This window comes from Mauremys reevesii, linkage group 5, assembly GCF_016161935.1.
Source record: "Mauremys reevesii isolate NIE-2019 linkage group 5, ASM1616193v1, whole genome shotgun sequence".
Taxonomy (NCBI): Eukaryota; Metazoa; Chordata; order Testudines; family Geoemydidae; genus Mauremys; species Mauremys reevesii.
The window spans coordinates 73,241,405-73,263,003 of NC_052627.1; the positions used below are offsets into that span (position 1 = coordinate 73,241,405).

General features: G+C 39.8%; 2 long non-coding RNA genes across 2 annotated transcripts in view; one reads left to right on the forward strand and one right to left on the reverse strand.

Moving 5' to 3' along the window:
• Positions 1-4,468: 4,468 nt before the first annotated feature.
• The window catches only part of LOC120405723, a 54,921-nt gene continuing 37,790 nt past the window's right edge, over positions 4,469-21,599 (reverse strand). Inside the window, exon 3 of the long non-coding RNA XR_005598807.1 lies at positions 4,469-4,872. This is a non-coding gene — a long non-coding RNA (uncharacterized LOC120405723). The remainder of the gene's footprint in view (positions 4,873-21,599) is intronic.
• On the forward strand, positions 17,097-18,948 carry LOC120405724. Its single transcript, XR_005598809.1, has 3 exons — positions 17,097-17,205; positions 17,826-17,964; positions 18,805-18,948. It is a non-coding gene; the product is annotated as an uncharacterized LOC120405724 (long non-coding RNA).

The window sequence follows — 21,599 nt, forward strand, 5'->3', positions numbered from 1 at the left end:
TACACAAAACAACATAGCAAAAACAGTGACCTAGCAGAGGAAAACTTTCTTCCAGTATTTCATCAGCAGATCATAAGGAATACTGTGCAATTTATAACAGCATCAGAACAAATTGAATAAGGCACATATGAACATTTTCTGAGACACATCTTCCAAAATGGAACTATTTGTTCTGATGGAAGCTCTGTAATGAGCGGCAGTCTGCATGAATGGGACTCTTTTCAATGGCACACAGTGTATCACAAACTGAGATATTTTATGGGGAGATTTGTTCCTGCGGCTAAACAGAAAGAAACATCCCTAAAGATAATAGATTGTAGAGCTGGAAGAAAAAGAGCTTAGAAGAGCATTGAAATACATAGGAACATATTTTCTGAACTAGTTCACACCATTGTTCTATGAAGATGTTTATCCTGCTTTCTCAGTGGTCAACAAATGATGCTTCAGAAGAAGTTGGAAAAACCCATAATGCACTTAGCCGATTGTATAGTGCTCTACCTCACGTAATAACTGTGGCTGTATTACAGACTGCCAGGGATGGATTTTCTATTCCTCAATGCTGCATTACTCAGTTTAAGTGAAGTGGCCACTGTCAAAGATACCCAGGAAAGATGAGAAAAGTGCCATTGTGGAGAACTCCTGCATAGTTTGCTTTTGCCTTTGTTTCTGGGGGGAAAAGACATGACAGCTGGCTTGTCTTTTAAATGTTGCATTACATCTTTACTGGAAAGAGAGTTGAAATAACTGAACATTCTTGACCTGTTTTAAATTTGGATTTCAGATTACACTGATGAGAACTAGATTTTTAATTTCTTTATTACAAAACAGAGTTAATTATCTGTGCAAGAAATACTCCTGGGAGAGCTCTGGCATTGCAGTTAACAACCATAGCAATTTGAGCTTCCCTCTCTGCAGGACTTTAAAACAGCAGACACTGTAGAATTTAGGGAATTATTTTCTGAAATTCCTAGGGATGCAATACTATGTTAGGTGTTAAAACATTAACCTAGTACTATAACACATTGTAATTCCAAGCTGACCCTTCCTTCTCTGTTTGATCATTAGAAAAAAAACAAGAAAGTATTGTCTTGCAACAATTTTTCCTTTACAATGCATCCTTGAGAGCTACAATATTTATTGATGCAGTACACAGTTCTGTTTCATTTTCAATAATACATTTGTCCCTTTGCCTTTTGGAATCCTGGTGAGTTTTTGTACAAGAATACACAGGGACTCAATTTTTGTAATCGTATACAGTGATATTTAGCATTTACACAGTGCTTTTCATTCGTATATCTCTAAGTGAGGTAAATATCACTATTCCTGCTTCACAAAGGGAGAAAGTAAGGCAGAGAGGTGAACTGATTTGCCCAAGGTCAAAGAGCTAGTAAACAACAGATGTGGAAATAGAATCCAGCAGCCAGGGGGTAGAGATGGCAGACATTATGATATAGACTTTTTCCCTTGGCCTCCAACAACAGAAGAGAAGGAATGGATGTGTAGGTATGTTCTAACCGAGTAGGTTTCTTGCCATCAAGCATAAAGACTATGGACATATTTGGAATAGAGATGAGATCTATAGTATATATACTAATGCATATTAAAACCCTTCTTGCTGTTGAATTGTAGGCACTGATTATGTTGAAGACCTCCAACACCACACAAATCAGAAATTGTAGGTGTGATGCTACATTAATATGAATCCCAGTGAGGAGTCAGGATGTTATCCTTAGGAACTATGTTTCAACCTTTCCATCTCTCACTGTTTCATCTGGAAAGACTTTTATTGATCTAATTAAGCATACACTCTGCAGGTTGGAACAGCTTTGGTACATGGAGTTTTAGATTTGAAGACAACCAGTGTTAGTTGCAGTAAGAGAACTGCCATCAAAAATAGGGTCATCAAATGTCAAAACTAAATGGCATCTCTTTCCACAGAAAAAATATGTAGTAGTATAATACAATAAAATAAACAAGAAGGGATAGAAATGGAGCTATACCAAGTAAAATGGTAATAATTTGTGTGCATGTAACAGTGATTGTTAGCTATTTACAGGAAAGGCAGAGGCTGCCTTGTCATTATATACTATCCTCTTGTCTTCCCTTTTGGTTTTTAACGCAAGCCTTTTTTTAAGACATGAAGTGAGTTTAACTGCTCATTTTATAAGCTATTTATTGAGTGTTGGGGAAAGGAGGGAAATGTTTCTGAACAGCTGAGCTATGTTAGATTTGTTTTAGTTGGTCATATTTATATTTCCTAATTTGTTTTATTTTATTAAAATACATCTAGTGCACTAGACACATGTAAAATTTTATTATTCTTATTGTGAAGTTTTAAAAATTAGGAACAACTGCCAACTCCTCTACCCCACTACTCATCCCCTTTTTTTCCAGAAGCAACCTTGGAGAACAGCTAGGTCTTGCAGCATAACCTGAAAGTCAACAAAGTCAAGCTCTAATGAACCCATTTCAGCGTCTAAGACGTCTTCACTGAAAATGTCCTTGCCTTCAGACCCCTCTGATTAAATTAGGGATATTAGCTCAAGTGCCATAGCTGATCTGAAATACTGTAATATCACACAAGAAAGCAGGATATATCTGCAGTAACCATGGTATGTGCCTAGGTCCAGGAACTCCTGTGTTTTAATTCTGACACCAAAAGCTTATATGACCTTGAGCAAGGCTCTTAACTTTTCTTTCAGTTTTGACATCTGTAAAAAGAAATCTCGTATCAATTCTAGTTGAGCATTATATTCATTAATATAATGAATATAATATAAATTATATTCAGTAAAGCATTGCTCATTCCTCCTTTTTAAAGTTCTCCCTTGCTTGTAGGAAGGGATTATCTTTTGTAAAAACGTAATATAATTCAGTAAATTTCATCCTACCAGGAAGGCAGAATTTTGAAACAAGAACTGTCTGAGAGAGCACTCTTCCCTCCTGTTGTATCTTTGCTTTTACACACTACACCTCTCAAGTCTTCAGGCACCACCATCTCTCCGTTTTTCCTCATTATGTGCTCCAGAAACACTTAGGCCTCACCACAGAGTATTAAATCAAATCCTTACAGGGGGAATGTAATTGATTCAGCCCAAAATTAAGGAAATAGTTAACTTGGCTCACCCATTTCACAATCCATTCCCGCCTTAGTTATCAGGGTTTCATAAATCAGTCCACCTGCCCTTTTATCAGAGTCCCATTTATTGGAAGAATAGCTAACAGCACAGGCAGCAGCCACATGGGCTTCCTCACACAATCCAGTCAATGTTCCTCAACATTAGAGCTGAACGAATAATTGATTTTTTGGATCAAGGCCAAACTGGAAAAAAAATATTAATTTCAAACCCACAAGGGATTCTTACCCTGCTGGGCCACATGCCAAAGGTTGCTGATCCCTAATCTAATACATTGTAGTTTGTTTACCTGGAGTGTCTACAGGCATGGAGCCTTTCAGCTCCCTGTGGCCATGGTTCGCCATTCCCAGCCAGTGAGAACCGCTGGAAGTGGCGCGCCACTTCCTGCAGCTCCCATTGGCTGGGAACGGTGAACAGCGGCCACAGGGAGCTAAGGGGCTCCATGCCTGCAGATGCTCCAAGTAAACAAAATGTCCTGAATGTCAGTGGCTTACCCTGACAAGCCAAGAGCCAAAGTTTTCCAACCCCTGAAATACAGGGTCGGCTTATGAAAGGGTCATACAGTTTTTGCTATTTTTACCTATCCATTTTGGAGGGTCGGCTTATAAATGAATGGGCTAATGAACGAGTATATATGGTATATTGCCTGTGGCCTCTGGAGCTCCTCTAATACAAATAATAAATAGCACCATAGTACAGATGGATTAAGTGTCACTGGGATGTACACAAAATTAAAAAGAAGCAATGTTGAGCCCCATTCAGTTCTTGGTAAATCAGAAATCCATAGAGGTTTTTAGTTGTATTGTGCTCTATTGAAAAGGGAATTAAGGGGAAGATTAAGAAGTGAGATTTCTGATGATGAAATCTTTAGAAATGTTACTTAGAATAGACTGTGAAATGACTTTCACATTCCAACATTCTAATCTTCAGGAGAGGAAGCTTCCCCTGAAACAGTGGTTTTAGTGTATATAAATATTTGAATATATCACAATGTACTGTCCTCTTCTATGCATTCTCATAAAATGCACTAATGTAGACCTAGTGGGTCTGGCTGGACAGAGACAATAACATAGTATACTCAGTCTGTTAGTGGCACAGTGTGTTTAGATGTTCACATAACTGCTTTATCACCTCTCTGTGCTGCATGAAAAAAATCCTTTGTATTGCACTGCCATTATTAAACACTCTAATGCCCACACTGAAATAAGAATTCTGTGAGACTCAATACCTACCGGTGCCCTGTAAAATGTAGCTACAACTATGTTTAATTGCATTTCAAATATATTGTGGGTTCCAGACAATCTAATAAAAAGTTAACTTCCTTTAGCATCTGCTCTAGTTCAAGTATCCACAAAAATAAGTATAATAATTTTTTTGATTTCAAACCAACATCAGTACTTTCTTGCTTACAGCTGCAAGAAAGCTGAGAAATTTCCATTTATTTTTTAGTTCTCAAGGGTAATTATTGCCATATTTATACTATACAATGGGCTTGACTCTATGGCTCTTATGGTCCTTGTCTTGGCTCTTTTGTTCTGTGCAGTGCAGAGCTAGATGGACCTCTGTGCTCTGACATGACCCCAATCCAGTCCCTTGGAGATGAAGTCAGGGAGGCTTTCTCCACTCACAGTGACCTTCTGGTTCCATGAAGAGAGGACGGAGTCTCCACAGCTCATCAACAGTAGGATACTATGGAGTCTCATGTTCATGCTGACATATGAGGATTCAGCAAACACTATAAATAAACATATATATATGCGAGATCAGACTAATGCAAGTATTGCAAACACAGTTATATGTGGGACACATAAAGTTGTCCATGAACAATGCAGGCGGCTGTGTCCTTGCTTTGCACTATTCATGTTTTTCACATAAGGTGCTGTTTCTTGCTTCAAAGTGGTTGAGAGCAACATGACAAATCTGCCAACACCTTGCTCTGTCATGGGCTGTTGCTTCCGAGTTGCTGGGGTCAGCTGAAATGCTTTCAAGTTTGACTTCAGTGTGTCTTTATACCAATGGTCCTCAAACTTTTTACCTCATGACCCCCCCTTACCCTTGTCTCTACCCCACACCCCCGGAGCTGGGACTGGGAGTGGGGCCGTGACTCCAGGGAAGGTGCATTGACAGGGGTATGGGGCTGAGGCTGGGTGCACAATGGGGGGTGGGTGGGGGGCAGACAGAGGAGTGCAGGTCCGGCAGCCAGGACCCATGGCTGGGAGTGGGGCCCTGGGCATGGGGCTGGCAGCTGGGGCTGGGCCCAGGAGCGGAACTGGGTGGTGGCCTTTTCTGCCCTCCTCTTCACACGGGGGCTGGCCAGGTCCCCAGCCACACACCCCAAATGTTCCTTTGCATGCCCCCACAGGGGTGCGCCCCACAGTTTGGGATCCTCTGCTTTATACTGTTTGTACTGGCGAACATGCAATCAGGTGCCTTGTGTATTCTTGATTCAGCCACGTGAATGAGATGCCCAGACAAATGACCTGAGCTTTTAGGAGCATGCTTTGAATACCAGACATCTGACAAACATTGAGGATTTTGATATTGATAATTTTGTCCCACAATTTAATAGACTGAAGACAATATTTAGGGAACTGATCAAGTTTCCAAGTGGGGCAGTGATATGTTGTGCATATCTCACAACCATACAGAAGCATTATGAACAGGACAACCTGATAGACGTTTAGGTTAGTACTTATTTTGACATCCCTATCATTCCATAGGTGGTGTGGCAGCATTCCAAATGCAGAGGTGGCCTTGGTTATGCCACAGCTTATCTCAATCAATTATGGCATTCTGTGACAGCATACTCCCTAAGTAGCAAAATTGCTCCACAGACCTGAGAAGAGCATTGCTGATCTTACTAACTGGGTAGACACACGCATCCCCGGCATAGATTGATACGGTACTTCACTTTTCATTAGACTGATTGTGAAACCAAAGCAAATGACTGCATGAGTGAAGTGATCAGTTATATATTGAATGTCATCAACTGAGCAACCAGTGCACAGTCATCAGCAAATAAAAATTTCCTTATTGAGTTAAAATGCCACTTTCATGTAAGAACAGAAGCACTGCAATTGTACAACTTCCCATCATGCAAAACTCGATAGATACTCCTCTGTCAACATACACAAATGCATCCATAAGCACAGCCAAAGAAAAGGATGGACAAGAGTGTAGGAACCTGCACGCAACCTTGATTGGTGCCACTGGTGACCTGAAAGAGGTCCAGTATCTCACCATTTCCCACCATTCTGGCCATTACCCCATCGTAAAAGGACTGAGTGACAGAAATCAACTTTGCTGGGCATCCAAAAATGAACAAAAGTTTCAAGCACTTTTACTTAAGTTAGTAGGCTGTGAAGATTACATCTATACTGCCATGTCCAGACCAAAATCCACACTGAGACTAGGGGAGGATGATTACCACAAGATAGATGTTAAGTCTATTCAGTATGACCTGTGCAAGAATTTTCCCAGCAACAGAGAAGGGAAATACCATGCTGATTATCACAGTTTGTCCTATCACCTTTATGTTTATAGAGGTGCACAAAGCTGACATCCTTGAAATCTTGCTCCCAGATAATATGGAAGAGCCATGTGAGGTGACTTGCAATGTGGTAGCCACCCTGTTTATAGAGCTTATAGCTGACCAACAGTGGGATCTAGAGGATGTCACAGGGGCCACATGGCTTGAAGAGTAATAGCAAGGGCATGCTCTACATTCCCCTCTAACTCCTACTATATCGAAACTTCCTCCCTCTACTGAGTCCAGTGCCTCACTGTGCTGACCCCTTCTCAACACCCCATTTGGACTCCTCTTGGTAGTTCTCCTACCTAGCAGCTCTTCCTCACACCAGGTTACAGAGGATGGGAGAGAATTGGGCAGGGAGGAAGATCACAGAGGGTAAGAGACAGATGGTATCAAGACAATTTTGTACCCCAGAAAATGAGAACAAACTTTAAGTAAGAGAGGGAAAGTCCCACAGGGATGCTGAAAAATAGAGGGGAAGAGAACCAGTGGGTCCTAGAGAAGGATAAGAGAATTGGAGAGGCACCAACAAAGAAAGGTGAGACAGTATAAAAGAATGTGTTTGTGTGTTGTATTAACACAAACAAGAAAGCAAACATAAGAAAAGGAAATGACACAACACAGGGTAAACTAGAGTGTACACCCGCCATTCTGCCTGCTCACCTCCCAAAGAGGAAAACCTGTAAGACAAATAACTAAATGCTACGTGTTTTAGGCCAGAGGCATTTGAAGCCTCCTTGTCACAGCAGGGCTGGCGAGTTAGGGGTGTGTGATAGGGTAAAAGAGCAGAGATGTATGCAGGGGCGGCATTGTGCAGGGCCTTCAAAATAAAAATAAAGGAGTGAACTTAATTTAGAATGAAACAGGAATCTAGCGGGGGACATATGTGTGTGTGTGTGTGTGTGTGTTAGAATTGGGAAAACCAGCAAAGATGATGGGTTTAGCTGCAACTTGATGAATGCATTGGACCAGAGAGCAAGAGATGCAATACAGGGAGAGGAGAAGGCAATATTTACATTGGAGGTGTCTCAGAGCCATCCTACATTTTACCATTGCTTCCGTTCCCACCTTCACCTCTGTACCCCAAGTTTATTTGAAGACTGAACCCCCATCTTTAAAATCTGTCTTTGGCTTATGTGCCTGAACTCAAATCCTGAATACAAATACTCCCAGATTTCAGGAAATTTTTTATTCAGATTAGAATCCAAATTTAATCATTGCAGTTCAAACCCATTCTAGAAAAGATGGTTGAATTATACACACTGGAATCCATTAAAAATCTGTGCAAGTTTGCCTTCACACGTAACTAAAAGTTGATATGGCATTGGTTTTTTGATTGCACAGAAAAAACTAAAGATTTTAAATGGTGACAACTGCAAAAAGGGACCATATTTTGGGGTCTGATCTGACAAGTGCCTCCTGCGAGGTGCTGAATACTCTCAACCATGGGTGACTTTCAATGGGAATTTAAGCTGTTCAGCTTCTTGAGGATCCAGCTCTACCCACATTCTCAAGAAAGGATAGCATTAACATTCATAATTGATTACAATATGTTTAAATCTGAGAGCCTGCAACGCCATGCAGCCTGATTTTGAAACAAACTGTGAACCATTCCGAATCAACAGACATAGGAAAGTTTTAGTCAGGGATTAAAAAACATGCAATGTATCTTGCAACCTTTGCAAGAGCATTCATGATTCATTTCAGAAGCCAGAACATTTTTTTTTCTAAATTCTGTCAATGTAACATTATCACTGTAAGTAACTGAGATTATTGCATTAAGAATGAACTGAAACTGCACACTCTTGAACTTTAAACTATGCCGTCTTTACAGATTACGCTGCTCCCACTGCTGAAATGTATATTTTATTGCCTAGCTGTCAGATACCAAGCAACAGGTGGGTTAAAAATATCTACATTGCAAATAAGCCCTACTTGTAGCCTCTCTCCTCCAGCAATGCTGAATGCACACTGTGGAAAGCAAAGCTTGGTATTTGTCTCTAGTCATGTGGCATAGAGGCCATCACTGTTATAATTTGATGACTTTAATACCGTCAGTTACTGCATGAAAGCATCTCTCTCATTCAGTCTTGTTAATTTCCTCCCAGCTCATGTCCAACAGTTTTTATACATGTATTTTAGAAGCATCCAACCTTTGCCTATGGACCTATCTTGGGGACTAGATTTCAACAGGATAAAATAAAAGAAAAGGTTGGATAGTATTATAATGCTCCTCTTGACATCCCACCACATATTGCTTTCATATGAGCAGCTTTAATAGTTCAAAGTCTCTTTCTTCTGGAACAAAGTAACGATTTGCCCTTGTCTGGTAACCAGAGGTGTGCTAACCTCTTCCAAGTTTAACAGGAAATGAATTCCAAAATATTATGTAATTTGTGTGTGTTAGAGCTATTTTCTACAGTCAGCTCATACTGTGAACCCACAAGCAAGGTTTAGTTCACGCAAGTTCACTGGATTATCAGAACTCCAAATGGGACATGGCTTCAGATATAAGCAGAGAATTTTGAGTTCTAGGAAATATATTTTTCCTTTGTAAAACTGACATATGGACACATTATCCAAAATTCAGTAAATAACTGGGGGTTCAATTCCGTTTTTAGGTATTCCATGGGAAGGAATGTAAGTTTATGAACCTATACTCCTCCAAATCTACAACAGGTAGTCAGGGCCGGCGCAACCCATTAGGCAACCTAGGTTGCCTAGGGCGCTAACATTTGGGGGGCGGAGACTGCGGCGGCCGGATCTTTGGCCGCCCGGATCGTCAGGTAGTCAGGGCCGGCGCAACCCATTAGGCAACCTAGGCGGTTGCCTAGGGCGCTAACATTTGGGGTGCGGCGACTGTGGCGGACGGATCTTTGGCCGCCCCGATTGTCAGTGGTATTTTGGGGACGGGGCCTTCCACCGCCTCTGTCGGGGGCACCATTTTGGGGGTGGGACCTTCTGCCTCCTAGGGCGCCAAAAAAGCTGGCGGCACTCCTGCAGGTAGTGATCAGTGACTCCATGTCTAGTTGGCAGCTGGTATCAAGCGGAGTGCCCCAAGGGTTGGTTCAATATCTTCATTAATGATCTGGAGGATGGTGTGGATTGCACCCTCAGCAACTATAAACTGGGAAGAGTGGTTGATACACTGGAGGGCAAGGATAGGATACAGGGGAACCTAGACAAATTAGAGGATTGGGCTAAAAGAAATCTGATGAGGTTGACGGAGTCCTGCCCTTAGGACGGAAGAATTCCATGCACTGCTACAGACTAGGGACCGAGTGGCTAGGCAGCAGTTCTGCAGAAAAGGACCTTGGGGTTACAGTGGACAAGAAGCTGGATATGAGTCAGCAATGTGCCTTTGTTGCCAAGAAGGCTAACGGCATTTTGGGCTGTATAAGTAGGAGCATTGCCAGCAGATTGAGGGACGTGATCATTCCCCTCTATTCGGCATTGGTGGGCCTCATCTGGAATATTGTGTCCAGTTTTGGGCTCCACACTACAAGAAGGATGTGAAAAATTGGAAAGAGTCCAGCACAGGGCAGCAAAAATGATTAGGTGGCTGGAGCACGTGATTTATGAGGAGAGACTGAGGGAACTGGGATTATTTAGTCTGCGGAAGAGAAGAATGAGGGCAGATTTGATAGCTGCTTGCAACTACCTGAAAGGGAGTTCCGAAGAGGATGGATCTAGACTGTTCTCAGTGGTACCAGATGACAGAAGAAGGAGGAATGGTCTCAAGTTGCAGTGGGGGAGGTTTAGATTGGATATTAGGAAAAACTTTTTCACTAGGAGGGTGGTGAAGCACTGGAATGGGTTACCTAGGGAGGTGGTGGAATCTCCTTCCTCAGAGGTTTTTAAGGTCAGGGTTGACAAAGCCCTGGTTGAGATGATTTAGCTGGGGACTGGTCCTGCTTTGAGCAGGGGGTTGGACTAGATGACCTCCTGAGCAGGGCTTTGGAGCTGTGCTCCAGCTCCGCTTCAGCTTCAGGCAAAAACCTGCAGCTCCACTGCTCCGGAGATGCTCCGTGCTCCAGCTCCGGGCCCCGCTCCAAAGCCCTACTCCTGAGGTCCCTTCCAACCCTGATATTCTATGCTTCTATGAACAGCTTCCCCCCATTTAGATCAGTAGGTTATTTACAAAAAGAACAAAGATTGACTCTGACTTCTTAATAGTAATTTAGGGTGATATTTTCTTTACCTGTAGGTTTCCCTAATTGTAATATTCTGATACACATAAATATGCAATTTTAGATGTGCATTTGAGAAATAATTATGGATTTGTCCCATGCGGTCTGTCTTAAATCCAGATCTAATGTGAAATGCACAGCGGACAGCAGTCTCAAAAACTTCATGGGTACCCAGAGGGAAAAAAAAATCTCCCCCAAAAAATCTCCCCCCAAAAATCTCCATCCTGCATAGTTTATAAAATGTAAGTTCTAACAAACCACTGCTGCTGCTAATGCAGCTGGAATGCAAACAAAAGCTAGTTTTACAGTTCAAGTCAAACATTTTGTACAGCCATCTTAGTAACCTACAAAGTACAGCATCTTTGTTATAAAGTATACTTTCCTAAGTTTTTGCTAAAGATCACATCCACTGGACATCTCACACAATAGCTTTGTTTTTATAAGTTAATTTAGGTAAACATAAGTTATCCTGTAACTTATTCTCTGTAATGTAATGAAATCCTTTGAAATATGCACGGTACTATAAAAAAGTTTAAAAAAAATAATATTCCAGAGCACTTGCTTGTGTGCTATATAAAGTATGATGACTAAGACGAAGAAAGCAACACTCATGCCTCACTCTATCAAGGCTGCCCTCATTATGCCATCTTGCTCAAACTCAAATCTATATTGCTAGTTTCACCCGAGTACTGTATCTCATTATCTCTTCAGTGGGTTGGATCTCCACAAGCACTCAGCATTGGCCTTACTCTTCTCCACTGATGTCAACAGGAATTTTGACTTTAATTTATTATTTGTGTTTGGTAGCATCTGAAGGCCTCTTATAGATCAGAGGCCCATTGCTCTGAACACTATGAAAACATATGTAGTAAATGGGAACTGTGTTAGACCAACAGCAAGCACTTCTGAAAATCCCACTCAATAATTTCTCTCTTCCCTTCTTGTTTATTTGTTGATCTGTGGTCTCACTCCACATCCTCAAACTTTTCTCAAGAGACAGCTTTTTAAAATAAAGGATGTAGGAGAAAACATTGATTTCTGAGCTAGAACAAAATGTTATTAGAAAAATTACTTTTTCCATCCTGAAAGTTAGGTCAAGATGTTTGTTAAAAAAAGAATTTCCTCTGAGTAACAGTCATCCCAGTCTCTTATCTAGAAACTGTAGATACTGTGAGGGTCTCAAAACCTTTTATGCTAATATGCAAAGTTGATATATCATAAATAGCAAATCCCAGATGAAACATGAACACAACTTCTGACAAGTGGGAAAGCACTTTATTTTACTTTTGTTGGTTTCTTAAAGGAAGTTCCAGTTGTCCGTAAACTGAACAAAAAATCTGGGAAGGAACTGTTATTTGTAAACATTTTCTTGGATGAATATTGACCCACTTCTGCCTGTACATTGCTTGCAGACAGACTGATTAGACTATTATTCATAAATGCTTAATATTTTTCAACATATGGGTTGTTTGCAGAATGTTCATAGTGTGTATTTGGTACAGTAGCACCTCAGAGTTATGAACACCAGAGTTGACAGGTCAACCACACACCTCATTTGGAACCAGGAGCATGCAATCAAGCAGCAGAAATCTTTTAAAAAAAAATAAATAAAAGATAAAAGAAGCAAACACTGTACAATACAGTACTGCTAAATGTAAACAACTAAAAAAATAAAGGGAATGTTTAAAAAACATTTGACAAGGTAAGGAAACTGTTTTTGTGCTTGTTTTATTTAAATTAATATGGTGTATTAAGTCAAAGTTCAGTTGGAAACTTTTAAAAGAACAGCCATAATGTTCTGTTCAGAGTTATGAACATTTCAAAGTACAAACAGCCTCCACTCCTGAGGTGTTAATAACTTTGAGGTCCTACTGTATTAGGTCTTTAATACTCCCACTGTGTAACTGGTTATGTTAGTTGTTTCTGTTCCATAATTGAATGAATTTATTGTACACTAATGGGTCATGATCACTTAATTGGGTCATTTGATTCTCACAGTGTGAGTGTAGGAGCAGTTTGTGGAGCTAGGAGGAGGTAGGCCAGCAAAATTAGAAAATATTTAGGACATTAGCCTTTTTCTTTCTGGGCCACTGAAGTCAGGACGTTACAGTGTCATTAGGAAAATTAGGCTAGTATAATGTCATAAGTTAGGGTCAGATTTCACCTCAGTGTCGTCTCTTTATCTTCACAGAAAGTAATTTCATGTGGTGTGAGCAGTCCCAGCTTTAAAGGATATGTCCAAATCTTTGTCTTATTTAATTAATTACTTCTGAATCAGGGCTTTTACACAGTCCTATCTGTGAAGGCCGAGTGGTGGACATAGAGTATTTCTATACTGCAATAAAACACCCACCAGCAGGTCCACAGCAGCTGACTTGGCCTCACAGAGCCAGGGCTGCAGGGTTATAGAATTGCACTGTAGACATTCGGGCTTGGGCCTCCTGGGGCCCTAGAGCCCAGTTTCCAGCCTGAGCCTGAATGGCTATACTGCAGCTTTATAGCCCCACAGCCCAAGCCCTGTGAGCCCAAGTCAACTGACATGGGCCACCCACAAGTGTTTTATTGCAGTGTAAAGGATCTAGCTAGAGATCCATCTGGATGGTGCATGATCTGCCAGGAGGCTACATCCCTTTGGGATTTGCCATGATAATGATGATGATGAGTTGTGAAGGGTGCAGTCATCTAGCTTTATCTCTCTTGTTTAAATACATTAGTGCTCTGGCCTGGATCTTTGGAAACAGACCCCATTGTGTTAAGTTCTTAGGTATTTGTCCCACCTTACATACAGCAATATTTTATATATCTACCAAGCTGTCATGGTGGAGGTGGGCATGTGGAGAAGAGCAAAAATACTAGACTATTTGGGAAAGAAAGAAATATTTAGACATATCTGCAGAGCAAAATATGAGCATTTGGTATATGATAGATTAGATGATGAGTGGAACTAGACTGAGTGAATTTGAAGGGAATAGGATTGATATTAGGAACAGATCAGAGGAGAATCTGTGTTGGCAGTAAGTGAAAAAGAAGAGATTAAAAACTAGAAACAGGAATGATATCGGTAATGTTAAAAGTTCTTGACTAGTGTTGAGAGCAAATGTTCAGACTTTAGGTAAAGAGTCTTCGTCTGCTGATGTTTTGTGAATTTAAATGAGATCTTGATTTTCAAAGTTATCCAGCTTTAGAGTATTTTTCAAATGAACACAGGTTAATTTGAAGCTCTCATTAAAGTACAATAAGTATTGCACTGTAATAAGGATTACCAAGCAGGGTTATTCAGACGTGTCATTTTTATGAAAGTCATTACTGTGGTAGACATTCAGAACTGGTTCTGTATTCAAGTCAGCATTCAATGTATTCAATTAAGTATTTGATTTGAATATAAAACTTGTTAGCAAACCCATTCTAAACTGTGTACAGCCTACAACTTACATAAAAGCACCAGTAGAAATGACCTGTTCTGTTCATTATTAGAATACGGTGAAATTGATCTGTTGCAGCTTAATGAAAATCTCTGAAATTAAGATACCTTAAATACTTACTTGGAGCATGCATCTGCATGTGATCTTCCCAGTGTCCAAATATTTATAGTCAGTGTATTAAATGTTGGCTGTTTTATTTTAAAATACTGTGGTATGTATGTTGTGAATGTAATAGAGAGAGAAAAAAATAAAAAGTACCTGTTTGCCCATATATCTGTGTTTGCAGTATACTTTAAATGGGGAATAATCAAATACGAACAACTAAAAAGTTCACAGGGTAAATACAGGCACCTGATTAGAACATCTGAATTATGCTTTTTAGCAGTCACAGAAAATAAAAACATAAATTCCAGTTTTACAAGCCTTAGTACAGATTTAAACCCTCAAACACAGGATTTTTAACAACCTAATCAGATACCCACATTTAAAAATGGAGCGACTAATACATACATCCTTTGCATGGAAATTCTTAGAGCTGCAATCTTGTGGAGAAGTGAGAAGGTAAAATCCTTTTTCTTTTCCTCAAAATTCCTTTATAACTTATTCAGAATTTTAGAGTACAAAAAAGCATTTAATTTTGTTTTGTCGCTTAAATCTAGGGCAAAGAGCTATGCTGATGTTTTCCTGCTGGTTCAGTTGCTAAGACAACATGGTCAATAGTGTCAACATTGAGTGACTAAAGATAGGCACTTAGTAAGAGGAACTGATGGATTTTCAGAGGTGCTAAGCAAGTGTGGATAGTAGATTCATTAATTCATTTAATAAAGGTACAGTAAGTGATCTGTCAACCTTACTTCCTATGGCAGCACGTGAAAAAAAGATACAATTGGAAGATTACAGCACACAGTGTCTTTAAAATTCAATGTTGATCTGTGGGATGATATATACTTCAATGGAAAAGTACCAGCTACTTTTTTTATAGTTTGGTGAATGAAGTTACCTGTATTACTTGGTTCCTGCTCTATTTGGGGAATACATATATGGCTTTTAGTAATTTTCTCCTAAGCTTCTGAGAATTTAAAGTACTGGAAGTCTACACTGGTGCAACTCTCACATGAAAAGGAGGGAAGAGACATAATAGCAGGAAAAGTAATTAATAGGCAGATGTAAGAAATTGAGTTAAAGTAATACTCCCACCCTCTCACTATTTACAGCTCAGTGTGTGAATTACACCAGTTTAGCCTCCGCTGTTCCTATTTACTTATCTGTAATTTATGCCACTGCATATATCACCTGTGAGAATAGTCCTAACAATTTTGAAAAAAGTGCCACTATTATTTGTCTTTCCTATAGACTTCTCTCAGCTTGTCTTTTCCATTGAAATGAGCACTGCATAATATATTTTCCTAAAATTCTTGGCAAAGTTGCTTATTTTTCCGCATTCAAGCACAATACTTATTAGCTGCATAGAGGGTTGAAGTTTAAATCATGATGTTTGTGCTGAGCTTTTCAGCTCTCAGTGTGACACAATCTAGATACAAGGAAAAAATACATCCGCTCTTCTCCTCCAAATCCCTACTTAACACTCTTTGTCACAGGGAAAAAAGGACTAGATGACCTAATAGATCTAGTCCCTCTAATTTCCACGATTGTATAAAAAACTACTTTTTGCAGTTAGCTTTTCATCTTTAATCTCCATTCTGGCATTCATCTGCTCCCATTCTTGTGCCTGATCATAAGTCAGTTAAAATTAAAAAAGTTTGGAATTGAAACAGTTTTTAGCGATCTGCATCTTGGAAATAACTATCCAAAGAGATGATTTCCCTTTCCTTTGTGGTGTGATCCCTTCTCTCCCAGTTCCTTTGTGATCCATTGATTTGCATTTGACATTTAATTTAGATAAGGGCCTGATTCTCTGGGTGTCTGGCAATAGGTGTGGTCATTTACATTTGTGAAAAGTAAGTGTGGCATTCTACTAAATTCGAATGGTAGAATTTTACATATAAAAGACTACACAAGATGCAAGGGAATGAGGAATCAGGCCCTAAATTCTTCTGGTTAGCAGTGGTCTTCTTACATATCTTAAAGTGCCAAGCATAGCTATGACATGATATACATAATAAAAAATTACTTTGAGTATACTTTTGCAGCGAGTTGTGAAACACAAGAGCTACCTCTAGTTTACATAACAGAGAACTTGTTAAATTTGAGGCTGCAAAATCCTACGCTAACACAAATATAGGCTCTGAGGAGACTTGTGTTTGATCAATTTCCATTAATTTTCTTAAGACTTTCTGGTCACTGCATTCTCATTATTTTGACAAAGTGATAATGCATGAATTAAATTTAGATAATATAGCAGTGATATATATCATCGTCACACCATGCTATTACAAGGAAATCTATTTGTTGAAGCCATACTATAGAAGGTTTCCGTTTGCAAGTCCAAAGTCAGCTACATAATACTGTTTCAATAATGTCATGAATTGTCTTCTATTCCTTTGGGAGAATCCTTCAGAAAAGAAGTACCTCATTTGCATTTCCTAATTGAATGGTTACGAGATTTCCCACAGGACTTCAAGAACTGAGTTTCAGCAATAACCTCAGTATAAGATAATGTTTGAGCAAAGCAAACACTTTCTAATAGATTTCTCCTTTCTCTCTATTGTGTATCTTTGAAGTGGTCTTGAAGATAAAGAGATCAGTAGTCAAAAAAGAATGCATTCATGTTTATATAACATCTATAAGAAACAAAAAGGTTTCCTTAAAAAGTAATGCCAGCAAGTGGACTCACATTGTCTTGACTTTTCCCTTAAAGGTCATCTGCAAATTACAGTAGAGAAATCCCCATCTTCAGAATTATATGCAGAATGTCCCCAAATGAAGTGGATTTAGAGCAGAGCGTAGAGTGGAACCTGCTTACAGTGAGTTGGTTAGAATGAAAGTCAAATTACACAGTTCTGGTAATAGTTAACCACTTACAGAGCCAAGTTATACCCTTATTTAATTTTGCAACATAGACAGGAATACATCAAATGTAGGTCCATATTCTGCTCTAACTGTATTCCCACACAGAACCCCCTGTGCAGATAACTGCTATTAAAATTGGTAGTGGCAGCACTAACCCTATTATTGAGGTGTATGGGGGATATTAGGGAGAGTTAGTACCTCTGTTGCAGGAACATGTTGTGCTCCTTAGGGAGTAGTTTATCCGCTTTGGTCCCCACCTGCACCCAGCTCTCACCTGTGGTTCCAAGTAGCTGTTTGCATGATACAGTGGCCACACCCCAGTAAACCTTTTCAATGAGTGGGCTAAACCAGGTGAGGGTAACCAATGGTCACCTACTGCAGCTAAGGAAGTCTCCAGTTTTTATGATTCTTTGTGCCACTGGAATCTGGCTTCCACAGCCGAGAGAGTGGAACTGCCCCTGTGCAATGGCTGTCTCACTCAAAAATTTCCCACATGGGTTTTATTGCAACACTAATCTCATTAACACTATTGTCATAATCGTCAGCAATGGACTACCGATAATGTATATTGCAGAAATACCCACGACGTGGCTAGGAGTTGGTGTTCCAAATGTGGAAGATGACCTATTCCTGCCCAGAGAGAATACAGTTTAAAGACAAAGGCAGATGAAGGGCAGGTGGAAAGGGATAAAACATAAAAGCATAGTGATCAGGTTAGTGATAAATACAGTTCTTGCTAATTCCACAGTTTTCTGGAGTGTGTTTTTTAAGTTGAATATACAAAATCATTTTTCCTCTAACCTTCCTGCACAGTTCAAGTCAATAAAGTTGTATTGGTATGAGATGATAATGTGGTAAGTTTTTCATCCTAGTGATCAATATACAGTTTCAAGGCTAGTTTATCAATAAGCCTGGGGAATGGGGACTAGAAACTTTTTTCTTTGTAAAATTGAATATAAAATCAGCATGCTGTGCATTATTTGTAGGAGGGGGGCTGAAAGTAATGTCACAACATTAAAGGAAATCAAACTTTTGTGGACCAGAAGCCCAGGATTCATAGGCACCAAAGGGTGGTCCTGTTTCATCCAGCAGCAAGCCCACTGTATTCATTTGCAAGCATGGGACAGCAAATTGCATTTAAATTCCCATCATTAGATTCTTACTCTCAGTCAGCAGCTTTGATGTCAGCTGCACCACTCTTGGCTCCTGATAAGCTAAACTCTGAGGGGTTCATGACAAGGTGATTCATTTCATTACCTGACAGTGCATTGCAACACATACAGTATTAAATGCTACTGATGGTAATAGACAAGTTTGTTTCCCTTAAATCAAGGCTGCTAAGTCATTTCTGCCGAAGAAGGTTTGTTTCAGCTTCTCCCCATTGTCTAATTTTCAAGGTGAACTTTCCCTCCCACCAACCTTCAGGAGATAAATATATTTTAGTGGCAAGCTGAAATCTTGGAAGTCTTGTAATAGTTTATTTTTATACCACTGTTAATCTTGAATTGGTTTCAGCAAGTTTAACATTTTTCATTTTAATTTATTTTGCACAGGAACTACTATATGCAGGAAGGAGTAAATTCCAGCAGACTGGACTGCTCTAGCTTGGTTATTTTAGACACAAAGTTAAAATTTTAAGGATAATATTATCTAATGCTGAAGTTTATGCATCATCTTTGTATGCTGTTGGCTGTAATTCAGAAGAGGGAAGAAAGAAGAGAGGTTTTTGAAGATGTCACACCATCCTACCCAAAGTCCTGACATCACAGAAGCTATTTCAGAATTATAAGAAGTGAACTGTTTAATCATATATTGTGGGATCTACCACAAAACATCAAGTGGAGGCTCAGGGGGATTCTACTGGGTTTACTTGTCCCTGGCTTTTACTCCTTCTCCCCCTCCCCCATCACCTGTTCACAGCTATGATCAAATCTCAGGCTAACTTGCCCTTGCTTAGAACTGATTCATAGACAACACTTCATAAGCCTTTGCTTGCAGAGATAACTTAATAGAGAGGCAGGGTAATGATGGAGGGGACAGATAAAACTATGCAACTGTCCCTTCTAGTGGGGTCACATTTTATTTTTACTTTTTGTCCAAGTTATTTTCTCACTGATGTTGCCTTTATACAATGCTGCTGCATGGACAACAGCAAAGTTGTAAGCAAAGTTTACTCTCATGGTGAAAGGAGCATTTTGGTGGATAGGAGGGTGACTTGTTATTTAGTTACCTGCAGTGGTGAGGTGACAGGGAACATAACATTTTATGCTGCAAAGGTAAACAGTAGGAATTTAATTCTTACAAAACAAATGCCATAATATTATTTTGAATTAATAGGATCGTTGTGACTATGTACCCCATAATGCCTTATGGGAATATGACATAACTGGAATATGATCTACTGAATCTATCTATGCTACATATGCTATGTAACATAACTATATAAAGGTTATGATCTACTGAATCTATTAATCCTATCCGCATGCATGTATCACATTTTTATATTCAAAGTTATGAATATTGGCTGTGTACTGGCTTGGTTGCTATATAACCTTAGTAGAGCATTTGGTCAGTTCCCGGAGAAAGGAATGTTGAAATTAAGTACCTAATCAAGAAACACTTAAAGGACAATGAATCTTGGAATGTTCCAATCTACATAAGAAGTCTACTTGAGGACGTTCAAGGTAGCATGTGACCCATGGCTGCCACCTGGTAAGAAACTGTGAGTCATTCATGGACATGTGACTTGCCCAGGTGACTCCAGAACTCCATCTTGGAGCTGGACTTTGCATAGGAGAGAGGAGGGGGGTCTCCACCCACAGGAGAAAGTCTATTTAAGGCCCTGGGAGACCCCTCCATTTTGGTCGTCAACTGGCTAAAGAGAGAGCCTCTCCACTCCCCAGGATACTTGAAAGAAACTGGAACAAAGGACAGAGTGCAAGGGGTGTCACAGTATCACAGAATCCTGCCAACTACACCACTGTCCCTGCTGCTCCAAGTTACATAGTATTTATCATTTAGATATTTATTATTACACTCATCTTACACTCAAACAGCACAGTATTCATAATCTACAGAATAGATAATTGATTTTGATCTCATTCATTCAGTTCATTGAAAGACTACTTCACAGAGAACAGGAACCATGAGGGAAATGCCCTCCATAGGAAGGCAGAGAGTGTGAGAAACTGAGCTGAGTCTGTGGGAGGCCCTGCCAAGACTTTAGATTTGCTTATCACTGAAAAACCATCTCCCTAGTCAACCTAGTGAGATATGAGTTAGGCATAAGAGGGGTTGTGGGTGTGGAATGGGATATTTGAGGTTGAGGTTTTGGAGGAAGAGGCCAGTATCCTTCCTGCCTCATGGTTCTTTGGTTTCTGTCCCTAATTGAAGATTCTTCAGAATCCCCAGGGGATAAGTTCAGGCTTCCCAGACTGGAGGCTTCCTTGGGGACACATCTCCTTTTCTGGCCATTGCTATTGCCCTCCCCAGGAGGCGTCCTCTGACTCCCTCTTACCTGGGTACTCCAGCCAACCTAGCCCTATCCTACATGTGCCAACTTGTCCCATCCCCCCTTTTCCAATCTCCCAGTCAATCTGTCCTAATTCACAGATGATGTGTGCATTTTACAATAGAATTAAATCATATGGTTTTAATTATAAACAAAGAGGAGCGGGAAATTTTGTTGAGGAAAAACAGATAATGTAGTCACAGAATATGATAAGACTACCACCATTCCACTAGTATCTTGGGAGGATGTTAAACAGCAGCTACTGAAGTTGGACATTTTTATATCAGCAGGTCCAGGTAACTTGCATCCGATAATTTTAAAAGATCTGGCTGAAGTGCTCAGTGTACAGCTAATATTGATTTACAATAAGACTTAGAACACTGGAGAAGTTCCAGAAGACTGGGAGAAAGTTGATATTGTACCAATATTTAAAAAGGGTAAATGGATGACTTGGGCAAGATAATGAGAAATAAAGAATTAAAAGAGGACAATATAATTAATCTCAGTCAACATGTGTATATGGAAAATAGGGCCTGTCAAACAAACTTGATATCTTGTTTTGATGAGGTTACAAGTTTGGTTGATAATAGTAATAGTGTTAATGTAATGTACTTAGACTTCTGAAAGGAGTTTGACTTGGTACCTCACAGCAGAGTGTTCTCCAGGAGGGAAATTCACATCCAAACTTTTAAGGCAGGAAGTGAACGGCATTCAGATGTAAACAGCAGTCTTGATAATGTTGTCATTGTTACAAAAGCTGTATCTTTTTTATAATCTTACATGCATACGTTCTGGTTCAGCAGAGGGAAAGAGGATAGATTTTTCTTTCAAATCCTC